The sequence below is a fragment of the Rana temporaria genome, chromosome 12, assembly GCF_905171775.1.
Source record: "Rana temporaria chromosome 12, aRanTem1.1, whole genome shotgun sequence".
Taxonomy (NCBI): domain Eukaryota; kingdom Metazoa; phylum Chordata; class Amphibia; order Anura; family Ranidae; genus Rana; species Rana temporaria.
Window position 1 is genome coordinate 126,134,164 of NC_053500.1, and position 17,044 is coordinate 126,151,207.

Consider the following 17,044-nt stretch of genomic DNA (forward strand, 5'->3'; position numbering starts at 1 on the left):
ACATTTCCCGATCTCTGCAGCCGAGCATCGGACAATGTCTCCCTGGCTGTGATTAGCGCAGAGCGGTTGCTGACTTCCTGGCGGGCTCTGCATGTGTACTATGCGAACACGCCAGAGCTCATCCTTAGTAGACACCTGACCATGGTTCTAGGCTCCACCCTGCCGAGGAGTCCAGGCTTGCAAGGGAGAACCCAGAGTGTGCTGGAGTAGCTAGAGAGTGCAGGCTGCACTGTGAAACTCAGAGACCTGAGTCTGAGGTTGCTGACAGGAGTCAGGAGGGCTCCATGCGGGAGCCCGAGCAGGTGGCTCTGTGTTTTTATTTGCACATGTGAGCCAGGAGGCTGAACATACTATCATTTAATATTGATGGTGAAAACCCCTGCGAGGGAAACCACCTTTGATTTTTGTTTGAACTTCTGTTAATAAAAGCCCTTAAAAAGAAGACGCAGCGAGTGGCGGTGTCCTTCAAGCTCTACCTTTTGATGCTAGTCCTTCACAATAAATATACATGTAGCACTGACCCCCGAAGGAGCTGCTGGTTTAATTTGGGCCTGCACTCTACCCCACTAATTTGGCTCAATCCCCTTGGCACAGCTGTGATGCAATGCAATACAATACAATGTAAGACAATACAAAATACCTGTATTCTAACCCCAGGATCCACTGACTGCACTTGGAGTGAGAAAAAACAGTACGCCACAACAACTGGATACTTAACCAGAGATATATTTTACTGTGAAATATGCAAAGAAGTGATTACAGTAATTGTGCTGTCATCCCAACGTAAGACGACAGCACAATTGATTTAAACATAAGCTATTTGAAAACAGTATACATAAACCTTTTATACCTGGGAGCTCCCCCTACTTTATTAGCTATGCGTGAGATCTCACTTAAAGTACTTGGTCTTGGATCTTCTTTTCTTCGCTAGCTAAAGTGATTTGTAATCCACAGTTTTTTGATGAGTCAAATTGAAGTGAAAATGCTCCTGGTGTAACTGCAACAACTATTTTAAAATCGCTTGAAACGTCAAATTAGATAGGCCTCAAGCCTTCTCAGTTTCAGTTTCTCTGCTCCTCTGTGGAACTATAAATCCCAGTGAGGCCTGTATATGAGTCTAACTGCGTGTAAACTTAGCAAACTGTGGGTCGTGACCCGCTCACCCACTGGATCGGAGCTCCGGGTAGTAACTTTTATTCAGGGTCCTATGACTGCAACTTGTTTCTCCGTCAGCTCTGTTCAGCTCCGCTGGATGGATCCGGTTCTCCGATGCTCGGATGAGTGTCTCTCGGTCTCTGCAATCCGGCCACTGTCCTCTAGCTCTCCGAGCTCAGCCTTCCCTCCCCAGCAGCTCGGCATCCGCATCCAGAAGGCTTTGTTTACACTCCTGTCTCCAAGGCAACCAAAAACCTCAACCAAACATCTCTCTGCATTACCAGTATTTGGGTCTCTCCTCGTCTCCAAGGCAACCAAAATACTAAACAAAACATCTCTCTGCATTACCAGTATTTGGGTCTCTCCTCGTCTCCAAGGCAACCAAAATACTAAACAAAACATCTCTCTGCATTACCAGTATTTGGTCACTAGATGGCTCCAAATACTTAAACATAGCAATGTCCATAGACGTTGTATTAACCACTTCCTGACCTCCTCATGTACATTTACGTCGGCAGAATGGCACGGACAGGCACATCAACGTACCTGTACGTGCCTGCCTAGACGTGGGTGGGGGGTCCGATCGGGACCCCCCCCCCCGGTACATGCGGAGGTCGGGTCCACTCGGGGAGCGATCCGGGACGACGGCGCGGCTATTTGTTTAGAGCCGCTCCATCGCGATCGCTCCCCGGAGCTGAAGAACGGGGAGAGCAGTGTGTAAACACGGCTTCCCCGTGCTTCACTGTGGTGGCGGCGCATCGATCGAGTGATCCCTTTTATAGGGGAGACTCGATCGATGATGTCAGTCCTACAGCCACACCCCCCTACACTAGTAAACACATACACAGTGATCCCTAAATGTTACAGCGCCCCGTGTTTAACTCCCAAACTGCAACTGTCATTTTCACAATAAACAATGCAATTTAAATGCATTTTTTGCTGTGAAAATGACAATGGTCCCAAAAATGTGTCAAAATTGTCCGAAGTGTCCGCCATAATGTCGCAGTCATGAAAAAAAATCGCTGATCGCCGCCATTACTAGTAAAAAAAATTAAAATGCAAAAAAAACTTTCCCCTATTTTGTAAACGCTATAAATTTTGCGCAAACCAACCGATAAACGATTATTGCGATTTTTTTTACCAAAAATAGGTAGAAGAATACGTATCGGCCTAAACTGAGGAAAAAAATGTTTTTATATATGTTTTTGGGGGATATTTATTACAGCAAAAAGTAAAAAATATTGTTTTTTTTTCAAAATTGTCGCTCTATTTTTGTTTATAGCGCAAAAAATAAAAGCCGCAGAGGTGATCAAATACCACCAAAAGAAAGCTCTATTTGTGGGGAAAAAAGGACGCCAATTTTGTTCGGGAGCCACGCCGCACGACCGCGCAATTGTCTGTTAAAGCGACGCAGTCCCGAACTGTAAAAACCCCTTGGGTCTTTAGCCAGCATATTGGTCCGGGGCTTAAGTGGTTAAAGTATGCAAACACACATCAATATACAAGAATGTCAGCGCTACACATATATATATATATTCAGATAGATGCATACATGTGTAGCGCCTGGGTACTTTATAGTACCGGTGTTAGTTAAATTTAGAGGGGGATCAGAGTGTAGTTAAACTCTGATCCAATTTGTTATGTGTAAAACAGGGTCTCTGTCTCAGCTTGGCTGTGCTGTAGGCCTCGTACACACGACAGAGATTCTCGGCAGAATTCGCCGAGAAACTCGGTCAAAACCCGGATTCTGCCGAGAATCTCTGTCGTCTGTACAGTTTTGGCTCGATGGAGCCGCCGAGGAGCTCGACGAGAAAATAGAGAACATGTTCTCTATTTTCTCGTTGGCCGCGTTGTTCTATAGGAGAAGGCGGCCCGCCGAGCTCCTCGGCGGCTTCATCCCAAAACGAGACGAGGAACTCGACGTGCCAAGCACGTCGAGTTCCTCTGTCGTGTGTACGGGGCCGTAGGCTTATTCACAGCACCGGGGTGTTCTTCCAACCCCGGGGGCTGCAGGTGGCAGCAGTGGAGTTAAGGTTTGGGTGCTCATACCCAGCAGCCAATCGGGAGGGTTTGGCCTTGCTGTGCATGCTGGGAAGGGGTATTTATGGGGCAGACGCCATTGGTTCTGGGTCGTCTTCTTCGAGTGTGGCACCCACCTTTAGGGTGAGCACATCACGGCGCCCCGGAGTTATGGCCTATCCGGCCGGGGCGTGCGTGCCACGCGGTGTTCCTGGTTATGGGGACCAAGTTGGCCCGGAGCATCTGAACAGCGACGGGGACCCAGCGAACGACTGGGTTCCCACCTTTGAGGATCCCAAGCTGTATTGCTGTTTGGTGGGGAGTCCGTCTGAGGAGCGCCATTGAGAGGCTGGCGGTCCAAAAGGGTCTTGACAAACCACCGGGGATCAAGGTAGCCGGACACTGAGGGATTGATCACCTGTCAGTCGGTACCTGGGCAACAAGTTGAAGAAGATCCAGGCGTAATTCAGGGATATCTCCGTAACTATAAATCAGAGAGGGCTTGTGGCAGAGGTGTCTCCCTGACATTCACCAAGGAGGGTCTGTGGCAGAGACTTTTCTTCAAGTTCACCAAGGAGGGTCTGTGGCAGGAACTTTATCCTACAAATGTTCGAGTGATACTCCGGCTGCCAGGTCAGTGGGAGAGGCCTGTCCGGGTACGCTAAGCCCACTCACATAGGAGTGGCACAGAAAAGTGCTACGCTTGGGAGCAGGACTGTTTCCCTATCATCACGCCTAAATCTGCTGTTCTCTCTTCTTCTTCAACTTTACTTTCCTCACCACCAGTGGTGGCCCGTCTATAGGGACGCCCGGGCACCGCCCCCCTCATGTAGTCACAAAAAAAAAAAAAAAACGGGCCCTTTAAGAATTTTTATTTGGCTTAAAATGTAATTTTTACATTTTAACTGCAGTGATGGCGGCCGTCTATAGAGGGCGCTGCAGTGCCACCCCCTCTCGCAAATAACATACATTTATGCATTGTATTGCACGAATGTATGTTATTGTTGGTTGCCAGCTGCTGCTGGTCTATTCAGATTACCGGACATAGGGTGCCGGTTATCTGAATAACGGCAGCTGGTTGGCTGAGCGGAAGTGCCTATCAGAGCCAGCGGCCGAGGTCTATCCTCGGAACGTAAGGGGGCTGCGTTCCTTGGATAAGACTGACGGCCGTTTTAGTCAATAACGTTCCCGGATTCTGGTTATCAGGAACCTGATTGGCTGAAGCGTCACAAAGGCGGAAGAAGACATCGAGGGAGGACATGAAAGCAGAAAGGTAATTTTACAGGGAACAGCGGCGACAATAGGCACAGAGGCGACAAAGGGCACAGTGGCATCAATTAAAGGGCACAGCACAGTGACAACAATGGGCAAAGTTGCAACAATTAAAGGGCACAGCACAGTAACAACAATGGGCACAGTGGCAACAATTAAAGGGCACAGCACAGTGACAACAATGGGCACAGTGGCAACAATTAAAGGGCACAGCACAGTGACAACAATGGGCACAGTGGCAACAATTAAAGGGCACAGCACAGTGACATGCACAGTTGCAACAATTAAAGGGCACAGCACAGTGACAACAATGGGCACAGTGGCAACAATTAAAGGGCACAGCACAGTGACAACAATGGGCACAGTGGCAACAATTAAAGGGCACAGCACAGTGACAACAATGGGCACAGTGGCAACAATTAAAGGGCACAGCACAGTGACAACAATGGGCACAGTGGCAACAATTAAAGGGCACAGCACAGTGACATGCACAGTTGCAACAATGGGCACAGTGGTGACAATTGGCACAGTGGCTGCGTTTGATGGCATGGCACAGTGGTGACAATTGATGGCACAGTGGTGACAATTTATGACACAGTGGCTGCGTTTGATGGCATGGCTCAGTGGTGACAATTGATGGCACAGCAGCTGCGTTTGATAGCATGGCACAGTGGTGACAATTGATGGCACAGTGGCTGCGTTTGATGGCATGGCACAGTGGTGACAATTGATGGCACAGTGGCTGCATTTGATAGGCACAGTGAGGCTGCAATTTTTATTTTTCGTTTGCGTCCCCCAAAAACTTTGAGCACCAGCCGCCACTGCTCACCAAGTCTTAGGCCCCTTTCAGACTGGGGCGGGAGCCGCGGTGGCGGTATAACGCCGTGGTGGCAGTATAACACCGCTAAAAATAGCGTCGCTATACCGCCGGGATTGCCGCGGAAAGGGGTTAATACCGCCCGCAATGCGCCTTTATAGAGGCGCATTGCGGGCGGTATTGCCGCGGTTTCCCATTGTTTTCAATGGGAAGGAGCGGTATACATGCAATTCGGGGGAGCCATGAGGTAAATGTGCCACCCAAAACAACCAGCAGCTCCTCCGGGGGTAATGCTACACACACACATACTGTAAAGACACACTCAGATAGTGTGTGTGTGTGTGTGTATGTATATATATATATACATACACACACACACTAAGAAACATTAATACACTCAGGTATATACACTCAGATATATACATACACATCTATATATACACACTCAGATACACGCATACACACACTCAGTATATACACACTATATATAATGCTTAATTATATACACACACACATATATATATTTACACACTGAGATACATACATGCACTCAGATACACACAACCAGACATAAATACACTTGACACAACATAGTGTGAGAGGAATACTTACATGAATAGTTTGGTAATGTGCAGCCAGTTTTCTCCTCCCCTCTCTGTCCCCTCACACTCCGTGCAGCTCCTTCCTCTTCCCGCCCACACACACTCACAGCTCCTCTCCAATGCATCGCTCTGTCAGAGTGAATAGTCCTGAGAGGGCTCCAGGACTAGAAGCAAAGCATCGGGGGGGAAAATGAGGCCGGTAGGTTCTGTATCCCTCCACAGAGAGAAACAAGTCCCTTGTAATTAGGGCTGTTTCCATATGTAAAGATAGGTGACATTCTGATACAGGTTATGGAACCTGAATTCTGATTAAGCTTTTATGGGGGTGTTATACGAATTTTTGAGGGTGCCCTGGTGGCTGGGTGACAGGCAGTCAGAAACCTGGGCAGCGGACAGGTGCCCCAGGTCTTTTATAGTTCTAGCAGCACCTCTGTTTTTTTACCAAGGCCATCCATAATGACCACCAACCCCATAAACCACACAATACTCCACTCCTGGGCTGATTAAACCTAACATTCAGACAGACTATTTGCAAATGTTACTTGGAAAAGACATTGTATTTTGCACCTAATAGAATGCACTGTTTATTGAATAAGCCAATTTAATTTGCTGCCAAAACGTTTGCAGTATATCCGTAGGCCCTGTTTTGTCTATGCAAAGAGAGAAAGGTGGCACACTACAAGCCACAGACAATGCAATGAAGCAACACCCATTTCATTGACTACACCTTTTTTTGGCCAGGCCCGCAAGTGTGTGGCAGATGGAACGATGCGTTAGCTCCCACAGATACACTTCCACCACCAGTATAGAAACCCCCCCCCCCCCCCCCAAAAAAAATAAATAAAATTGGAGCAGCCCCTGTCTCAAGGGGGATTTTTTATTAACATACCTCATGGCAACCGTGATAGGGACGTAGTTATGGCCCTTTCCTATTGATCTCAATGGATGAGTATGATAGGCGGTACTGCCTGTCACAATGTGAATTGAGGTAGGTGGCGCCAACTTATAAAAATTAACAGTGCAATATAAGACCCCTTTCACACTGAGGGCGTATTGCAGGCGCTATAGCATTAAAAATAGTGCCTGTGCAGTGTCATATTCTGCTCCCTATCGCAGAATGCTGCGGAAGTCACGTGGCGGCCAACTGCGCATGCGTTCCAACGGCAAATGCGATGCGTTCCAGGGGATTTACGACACTACCCTTCAGTGAACCATCACAATTTGTCACGGAAGTGACGAGGAACCATACACAGAGCGGTGGGGGGGGGGGGGGGGCGGGAGAGAAAGAGACATACAGATGTAACGAGAACCATACACAGAACAGGGGGGCGGGAGAGAAAGAGACATACAGATGTAACGAGAACCATACACAGAACAGGGGGGGCGGGAGAGAAAGAGACATACAGATGTAACGAGAACCATACACAGAACAGGGGGGCGGGAGAGAAAGAGACATACAGATGTAACGAGAACCATACACAGAACAGGGGGGCGGGAGAGAAAGAGACATACAGATGTAACGAGAACCATACACAGAACAGGGGGGCGGGAGAGAAAGAGACATACAGATGTAACGAGAACCATACACAGAACAGGGGGGCGGGAGAGAAAGAGACATACAGATGTAACGAGAACCCTACACAGAACAGGGGGGCGGGAGAGAAAGAGACATACAGATGTAACGAGAACCATACACAGAACAGGGGGGCGGGAGAGAAAGAGACATACAGATGTAACGAGAACCATACACAGAACAGGGGGGCGGGAGAGAAAGAGACATACAGATGTAACGAGAACCCTACACAGAACAGGGGGGCGGGAGAGAAAGAGACATACAGATGTAACGAGAACCATACACAGAACAGGGGGGCGGGAGAGAAAGAGACATACAGATGTAATGAGAACCATACTGTATCTGCATGTCTCTTTATCTCTCCCCCCGCTCCGTGTATTGTTCTCATTATATCTGCATGTCTCTTTTTTTCCCGCCCCCCCCCCCGCTCTTTATATGGTTCTCATTACATCTGTATGTCTTTCTCTCCGCCCCCCCCCCCCCCGCTCTGTGTATGCTTTGCTTCCTCGTCAGTTCCGTCACAAATTGTGATGGGTTCACTGAACGGTAGTGTCGTGAATCCCCTGGAACGCATCGCATTTGGCGTTGAAACGCATTACGCATGCGCAGTTCGTCGCCACGTGACTTAGGCTGCATTCTGCGATAGGGAGCAAACAGTGACACTACACCTGCCCTCAAACAGCTGCTCCATTGTCTCCAGTGTGAGAGGCAGAGGGCTTTCACACTGGAGCGTTGTGCCAGCAGGACGGTAAAAAAAAGTCTGGCTAGCCGCATCTTTGGAGCGGTAAAGGAGCGGTGTGTTAAACCGCTCCTGCCCAATGAATTCAATAGGATAGCGCGGCTATACCGCTGGCAATGAGCTGCTGCAGCAGTGCATTGCAGGCGCTTTTAACCCTTTCCTCTGCCACTAGCGAGGCAAAAACCGCCCCGATAGCAGCCAAAATGCGCCGCAAATCCGCCCATATCGTCGGCGGTAAAAATAGCAGAGTTTTACCGTCGATGCTATGGGCGGCTCAGTGTGAAAGGGGTCTTAAAGTAACAATATGAGAAGGGGAGATAAAGGAGAAAAAAACTTGTGAGGAGTGGTGGGTCTCGCACAGGTGCTGTGGATAGCGGCTGGTATGAGTCCGACAGGAGAGCCTGTGAAGTGATGACATACAGAAGGGATATCCGAATGCTCTGAAAGGGGCACTGCCTGTCAAACTCTGCAAGTCCAGTTCAAATTGCTGCAGCTGTGATGCTGCACTTTGCATGTGTACAGCCCCATCTGTCTCTAAAGGTAGAATTTATATGGGCGGCAAAACCACAACTCAACTGTCTGTCATCAACTGCTCATGTGAAACAGCCATAAATGAGTGTGTACAAAGATGGTGCAGTCAGATTTTATAGTGCAGTGGTCCCCAAACTGCGGCCCAGGGGCCAGATGTGGCCCTTTGCTGGCTTTTATCTGGCCTTTGGGGAACTATTTCATCAACTGATACCAACAGTGGGATCCAATATCTCCCAATGATGCCAACGTTGGGGCACAACTCCTCCCAATGAAACCAACAATGAAGCCTAATGATACCAATGATGGGGCCCAATTCCTCCCAATGACACCAATGATGGGGCCCAATGACACCAACGTTGGAGCCCAATTCCTCCCAATGACACCAATGATGGGCACTATTCTTCTCAATGACGCCAACGATGGGGCACAATTCCACTGAGACCAAAGACAGAGCTTTATTTTTTCCCACCCACATCGGGACCTTTTCTATGCCAAATGGCCCCAGTCCGGCCGCCTTATTGTCTGAAGGACCGTAAACTGACCCTTTGTTTCCAAAGTTTTGGAGACCCATGGTATAGTGTATGTCCAGCTTTACTGAACCAGCCTAGGAAATACACACACCTAAAGGGACGCCAAAGATGATTTTTTCTGTATGCAGGAAACTGAAAGGAACTTGAAGTAAAAGGAGCAAGATCTCATTGCTATTCTTTAAGAAGAGCAGTGGAAAGGGAAAAAACATTATGGCCCGGATTCACGTAGCACTTAAGCCGACGTATCTCGAGATACGCCGCGTAAGTGCACATATGCGCCGTTGTATCTATGCGCCTGACTTTGAAAGCAAGATACGCCTGTAAATAGGCTTCATCCGACCGACGTAAGTTTCCTACGCCGTCGTATCGTGGGCGCATATTTACGCTGGCCGCAAGGGGCGCTCCCATTGATTCGAATATGCAAATGAGTGAGATACGCCGATTCACGAACGTACTTGCGCCCGGCGCATTAACCACTTCTCTACTTTCGGTGTATTTCAGATTTGGTGTTTACAAGACTAAAACAGTTTTTTTTGCTAGAATATTACTTAAAACCCACAAACATTATATATTTATTTTTTTCTAACACCCTAGAGAATAAAATGGCGATCATTGCAATACTTTTTGTCACACCATATTTGCGCAGCGGTCCTACAAGCGCACTTTTTTTTGGAAAAAAATCACTTTTTTTAATTAAAAAATAAGACAGCAATAAATTTGGCCCAATTGTTTTATATATTGTGACAGATAATGTTACGCCGAGTAAAATGGTACCCAACATGTCACGCTTGCAAATTGCGCCCGCTCGTGGCATGGCGACAAACTTTTACCCTTAAAAATCTCGATAGGCGACGTTTAAAAAATTCTATAGGTTGCATTTTTTGAGTTACAGAGGAGGTCCAGGGCTATAATTATTGCTCTCGCTCTAACGATCGCGGCGATACCTCACTTGTGTCGTTTGAACACCGTTTTCATATGCGGGCGCTACTCGCGTATGTGTTCGCTTCTGCGCACGAGCTCGTCGGGACGGGGCGCTTTAAAAATTTATTTTTTTTTTCTTATTTATTTTTATTTATTTTATTATTTTTTACACTGGGAAAAAAAAAAAATTATCACTTTTATTCCTATTACAAGGAATGTAAACATCCCTTGTAATAGAAAAAAGCATGAGAGGTCCTCTTAAATATTAGATCTGGGGTCAAAAAGACCTCAGATCTCATATTTAGACTAAAATGCAAAAAAAATAAAAAAAAAATTGAAACACTCATTTTTTCAAATGACAAAAAAAAAAATGTTTCTTTAAGAAGCTGGGCGGGACTGACGTTTTGACGTCACTTCCGCCCAGCAGAGCTATGGGGACAGGCGAAGGAGATTTTTCCTTCAGTCTCGTCCCCAGTCACCAGCCGAACGGTCCCGATCGCCTCTGCCGCTACCGACGGCTACGGTAAGCGGCGGAGGGCGCGGGAGAGCGGCGGGAGGGGGGGAGCCCCTCTCCCGCCGCCGATAACGGCGATCTCGCGCGCGGAGACCGCCGTTATCGTTAACAGAACCGCTGACACTAAAGATTGATACCTCGGTTGTGGCAGCAGCTGCTGCCGTTACTGAGATATCAATCTTTAAAGTTAGGCCGTATAAAGACGTACGGCGGTTTGGAAGTGGTTAATATACACGGTTTACGTAAGTTGTACGTCCGGCGTAAAGTTAAGCCTCATAAAGCAGGTGTAAGTCATGTTAAGGTATGGACCAGGGAACAGCCGTCGTATTTTACGTCATTTACGTAGTAGTACGTGAATAGGGCTGGGCATAGGTTACGTTCACGTCGTAGGCAGTGATTCGACTTATCTTAGGGAGTATTTCCGACGTGATGCTGAGCATGCGCACTGGGATGCGTCCACGGGACGGCGCATGCGCCGTTCGTTCGGCCCATCATTTGCATGGGGTCACGCTTCATTTAAATGGATCACGCCCACCTTCCACCTACTTTGAATTAGGCCGGCTTACGCCTACGAAGAGAGCATTTGCTTTGAGAATACTGTGCTCGCCGCTCTGCGATACGTCGGCATAGCGTATATTCGATACGCTATGCCGGCATAACTATGCGCCGCTCTACGTGAATCCGGGCCTATATATAGCACTACCCCCGTAGGAGCTGCTGGTTTAGATTTGGGTTTTGCACGTTACCTCTAAGTTCGTTGTCAGGGGAATAAAGTCTGTAGGAATTGCAATGTCCACACAAGATGTAAAACCTTCAACAGTTAGGTTTTATTTTTGCTGCGTAAAACTTGTGACGAAAGTGAAGAGCATAGAGAGAAGGGGAAGGTTCAGGTACACGGTACAGAAAGCACAAAAATGTCTAAAGTTCCAACATTTACCACTCCCTCTTGAGTGGGTATTGCTCACTCGGATAGGCCCCTCTCACATGGCCTAGCAGCCGGGATGATGCACGAACCAGTATGAGAACAGTCTCTGCCACAGACCGTCTGAGAACGAGAAGGGTCACCTAATGCACTATGGTTTGCTTGTGTTCCAACATTGGCCAGAGGTGGTAACGCCACCGACAGGCAACAGTGGGAAATCTTATCAAACATAACCACAGCCAGAACAGAGGCTAATTTTAATGAAATCAAACAAAAGTCTGAGCCCACTATTGGCTCAGACACCCTCTAAATTTAGAATAGCGCCCCAGTCATTGGGAGCAGAGTGCTATAGAGAGAGAGAGAGATACAGGGCTTTTTTCTCCAGCAAGGAGTACTGGGGTGTGCTGGATGGTCTATTGATGCGTGCTGCTGGGAGATCTATTGTCACTGTTGGGGATCTATTCTTGCATGGAGGTCTCTTGTTGCTGGGTATATCTATTGTTGCTAGGGGGGGGGTGGTCTTATATTTCTAGGGGGGAGCAATTGTTGCTGGTAGGGATCTACTGTTGAGGGAGAGCTCTATTGTTGCTGCCTCCTGGAGGGTCTATTTATGCAGTCTGCTGGGACATCTGTTGTTGCTGCCGGGGGTCTATTGTTGCATGGGTGGTATTTTTTTGTGTTGGCTCTCTATTTTTGCTGGGGTGAGTCTACTGTTGCTGGGGTAGGGTCTATTGCTTACTGAAGGGGATCTATTTTGTATTTCTTTGTTTAAAGTGGAGTTCCGGAGTTAGTCTGTAAACTAAGGTCCGTTTTGTTAGGTTGTTACAGCATTTAGACACTTTATAAAATAGAAATTGACTGGGGCCATCTTAAAGCGGGAGTTCACCCATTTATTAAATTTTTTTTTTCTCCCCTTAGATTCCTGCTCGTTCGGTCTAGGGGAATCGGCTATTTGTATTAAAATATGAGCAGTACTTACCCGTTTTCGAGATGCATCTTCTTCCGTCGCTTCCAGGTATGGGTCTTCGGGAGCGGGCGTTCCTTCTTGATTGACAGTCTTCCGAGAGGCTTCCGACGGTCGCATCCATCGCGTCACTCGTAGCCGAAAGAAGCCGAACGTTGGTGCGGCTCTATACTGCGCCTGCGCACCGACGTTCGGCTTCTTTCGGAAAATCGTGACGCGATGGATGCGACCGTCGGAAGCCTCTCGGAAGACTGTCAATCAAGAAGGAACGCCCATTCCCGCAGCCCATACCCGGAAGCGACGGAGAGGATGCATCTCCTAAACGGGTAAGTACTGCACATATTTTAAAACAAATAGCCGATTCCCCTAGAGAAAACGAGCAGGAATCTAAGGGGAAGAAGTGCCCTCTAAGGGTGAACCCCCGCTTTAAGTGTGTGCATCATGAAGCCAGACTGTATGACTTCCTGGATTTCAGCCTTGCAGATCTCGCACATGCTCAGTGCTGCACAAGCAGTGTCAGATCAGGTTTCAGCACCTGTACTGTCCAAGTCACATGATTCTTTGAGACTGGGGAATGCACAGACTCCTGGTAAGTTATACCCACTACATTCCCAGGAGTCTGTGCGGTGTAGGTTAGGAAGCATTAAGCACCTAGGTGCAGGAAGTGGGAAGATTAACTATTCTGCCTAGCAACAACACTTTGAAGGCATCTAAAAAAAAAAAAAAAACATTTGTAAAGGACTAATGACATTTTTATTAAAACTACTGATGTAATGTTATATTTATGGGTGGAACTCCACTTTAAATTAACAAATTCTGGGCAAATCACTTAGTAGCAAACATTTAACTTGGTTCTGTCTTCTCTAAAATGGGCAGTACAGGGAGGCTGGTAGGAGGTGGAACCAAGGAACGGTGCTCAGGGGCGGGTAGGGAGCAAAAACGAAGGGTGAAGGTGGGAGTTCCTGCACCTATTCTTATATATATATATATATATATATATATATATATATATATATATATATATATATATATATATATATATATATATATATATATAATATACACACACACACACCGTGCCTTGAAAAACTATTCACACCCCTTGACATTTTCCACATGTTGTTATGTTACAACCAAGAATGTCAATGTATTTTATTGGGATTTTATGTGATAGAACAAATGTGAAGTGGGAGGAAAATGGTAAATGGTTTTCAACATGTTTTACAAATAAATATGTGAAAAGTGTGGGGGGTGCATTTGTATTCAGCCCCCCTGAGATAATACTTTGTAGAACCGCCTTTCGCTGCAATTACAGCTGCAAGTCTTTTTCGGTATGTCTCTACTAGCTTTGCACATTTGGAGAGTGACATTGTTGTCCATTCTTCTTTGCAAAATAGCTCAAGCTCTGTCAGATTGGATGGAGAGTGTCTGTGAACAGCAATTTTTAAGTCTTGCCACAGATTCTCAATTGGATTTAGGTCTGGACTTTGACTGGGCCATTCTAACACATGTATGTGCTTTGATCTAAACCATCTCATTGTAGCTCTGGCTGTATGTTTAGGGTCATTGTGTTGATGGAAGTTGCCCCAGTCTCCAGCCTTTTGCAGACTCTAATGCCGCGTACCGATCGTGTGTGGGCCCCATTGTTTTTTTATCCATCAGTGAAAAAACTAGGAACTTGTTTTAAAATTATCCGATGGTTAAAAAAACGATAGAAAAACCCGATCGTCTGTGGGCACGTCCTTCGGTTAAAAATCCACGCATGTTCAGAATCAAGTTGACGCATGCTTGGAAGCACTGAACTTAATTTTTCTCAGCACGTCGTTGTGTTTTACGTCACCGCGTTCTGACACGATCGTTTTTTTTAACTAATGGTGTGTAGGCAAGATTTATGAAAGTCTGCTTTATCGGATATCTGATGAAAAAATACATCAGTCCGTTTTCATCGGATGAACCGATCGTGTGTACAGGGCATAACAGGTTTTCTTCTAAGATTGCATATTGTATATGTATATTGTATATGTCTCCATCCATCCTCCCATCAACTGTGACCAGCTTCCCTGTCCCTGCTTAAAAAACAGCATCCCCACAACATGCTGCTGCCACCACCATGTTTCACGGTGGGGATGGTGTGTTCAGGGTGATGTACAGTGTTAGTTTACCGCCATACACATAGCGTTTTGCTTTTAGGTTAAAAAGTACAGTTTGGTCTCTTCCGACCAGAGCACCTTCATCCACATGTTTGCTGTGCCCCCCATGTGGCTTCTCGCAAACTGCAATTGGGACTTCTTATGGCTTTCTTTCAACAATGACTTTCTTTTTTCCAACCTTCCATAAAGGCCATATTTGTGGAGTACACGACTAATAGTTGTCTTGTGGACAGATTCTCCCAGGTTTGTTATTTAAAAAAAATAAAAAACAAGACTTTACAATCATTTTAAGAATAGGAAATTGGAAATGCAAAAACGACTTAAAGACTGTGAAATTCTTTATTGGAAGGAGTCTGAGACAGTCACTGATTTCTTTCTTTAAACAGGTTTTCACAATCTTGCATTTGTGTCACTTGATATTGCAGGTTTTCTCAATTGAGCCCATTCTCCCTGGATGACGCCGTCCATAGATATTAATTCAGATGATTTGCAATACATTTGTGTTCTGTAATGGGTGTAAGGTAACATGTTTACCTAGGAGTGGGAAGAATTCGAAACACCTCTGTACACTGATTGTTATTAAGAATACATTTTATGCAATCTTAAAGCAAATGCATAGCCCATTAAAGCGGAGGTTCACCCCTACAATATACTTTTTCCCCTTAGATTCCTGCTCGTTTTGTCTAGGGGAATCGGCTAGTTGTTTTAAAATATGAGCCGTACTTACGGTTTACGAGATGCATCTTCTCCGCCGCTTCCGGGTATGGGCTGCGGGACTGGGCGTTCCTATTTTGATTGACAGTCTTCCGAGAGGCTTCCGACGGTCGCATCCATCGCGTCACGATTTTCCGAAAGAAGCCGAACGTCGGTGCGCAGGCGCAGTATAGAGCCGCACCGACGTTCGGCTTCTTTCGGCTACTAGTGACGCGATGGATGCGACCGTCGGAAGCCTCTCGGAAGACTGTCAATCAAGAAGGAACGCCCGCTCCCGAAGACCCATACCCCGGAAGCGACGGAGAAGATGTATCTCGAAAACGGGTAAGTACTGCTCATATTTTAAAACAACTAGCCGATTCCCCTAGACAAAACAAGCAGGAATCTAAGGGGAAAAGAGAAAAAAATAAATAAATGGGTGAACTCCCGCTTTAAAAGAATAAAAAAAAACATCTTTTGCCCCGCAATACCCTTTTTCTTCCACTAAATGTCCTCAGTCTGGTCAACATTGTTTGAGAAACCTGCTCTGAGCCCAGGTTGTTTTGGACCCACCCCAGCCTTTGACTGGACAGTGAAAAGAGGATCAGCAAAGTAATTAAATCGGAGGACTGAGGATATTTTGTCACCCTGCTTTCTTGTCTGCATGAGAAATAATTGGCCCCTTGTGCTTCTTCCACTTACCAGCCCTGCTGTACAGGGACTGTAAAAGGCTGATACCAGGTCAAAATCAGGGACACTGTTTGCATTAGAAAAATACATTTAATTTTGTATTATTGATTATGGAGCTACATTAGTTTGTGTCTTAATGCCAAACTTCAGCTTTAATTAGTTAATTTGGGCCAAGCTGACCCAAAAAAAATTCACTATATAAACTGTTTGTAGAATCAACAACATACGGTATACAGCACTATGTTTCATCAGAGGTACAGGGATTTCCGGTCACATTCCCAGAACAAAATCAATTCAGGCTGAGCCCTGCTCATTTTTATCAAGAATACAAGGCTTCCCATAAATGGCGGTGGGGTTTGTGACATCATCTACCATCTCTCCACCTTAGCCATTCATAGGAAGTCTTGTATTCATTGAGTCACTCAGCCAGACTTGATTTTGTTTAGTTTTCGACGAGGAGTCCCTGTACCATTGCTGGAAAACGGCACTGTATACTGTATGTAGCTTAAGCCCCGGACCATTTGGCTGGCCAAAGACCAGAGCACTTTTTGCAATTTGGCACTGCGTCGCTTTAACTGACAATTGCTCAGTCGTGCGATGTGGCTCCCAATCAAAATTGCCATCCTTTTTTCCCCACAAATAGAGCTTTCTTTTAGTGGTATTTAATCACCTATGCGGTTTAAATTATTTTGCTATAAACAAAAATAGAGCGATGATTTTGAAAAAAATGCAATATTTTTTACTTTTGGCTTTAATAAATATCCCCCAAAAATCTATAAAAAATATTTTTCTTTCACAGTTTAGGCTGATATGTATTCTTCTACATATTTTTGGTTAAAATAAAAATCGCAATAAGCGTATACTGATTGGTTTGTGCAAAAGTTATAGCGTTTACAAAATAGGGGTAGTTTTATGGCATTTTTATTATTAATTTTTTTTTCTACTTGTTATG

At 46.0% G+C, this 17,044-nt stretch overlaps 2 protein-coding genes across 4 annotated transcripts in view; one reads left to right on the plus strand and one right to left on the minus strand.

Moving 5' to 3' along the window:
- Positions 1 to 5,802: 5,802 nt before the first annotated feature.
- The window catches only part of LOC120918789 (BPI fold-containing family C protein-like), a 332,741-nt gene continuing 321,499 nt past the window's right edge, over positions 5,803 to 17,044 (plus strand). Inside the window, exon 1 of the mRNA XM_040330584.1 lies at positions 5,803 to 6,064. The gene's annotated coding sequence lies outside the window, so the exon portion shown is untranslated. The remainder of the gene's footprint in view (positions 6,065 to 17,044) is intronic.
- Positions 15,030 to 17,044, minus strand: part of LOC120918787 (BPI fold-containing family B member 4-like) — a 46,514-nt gene continuing 44,499 nt past the window's right edge. For 2 of the 3 annotated variants that reach the window (XM_040330581.1, XM_040330578.1), the window contains one exon: positions 15,030 to 15,214. The gene's annotated coding sequence lies outside the window, so the exon portion shown is untranslated. Of the gene's footprint in view, positions 15,244 to 17,044 lie in introns of all 3 variants that reach the window. The other variant, XM_040330579.1, reaches the window with a different exon arrangement.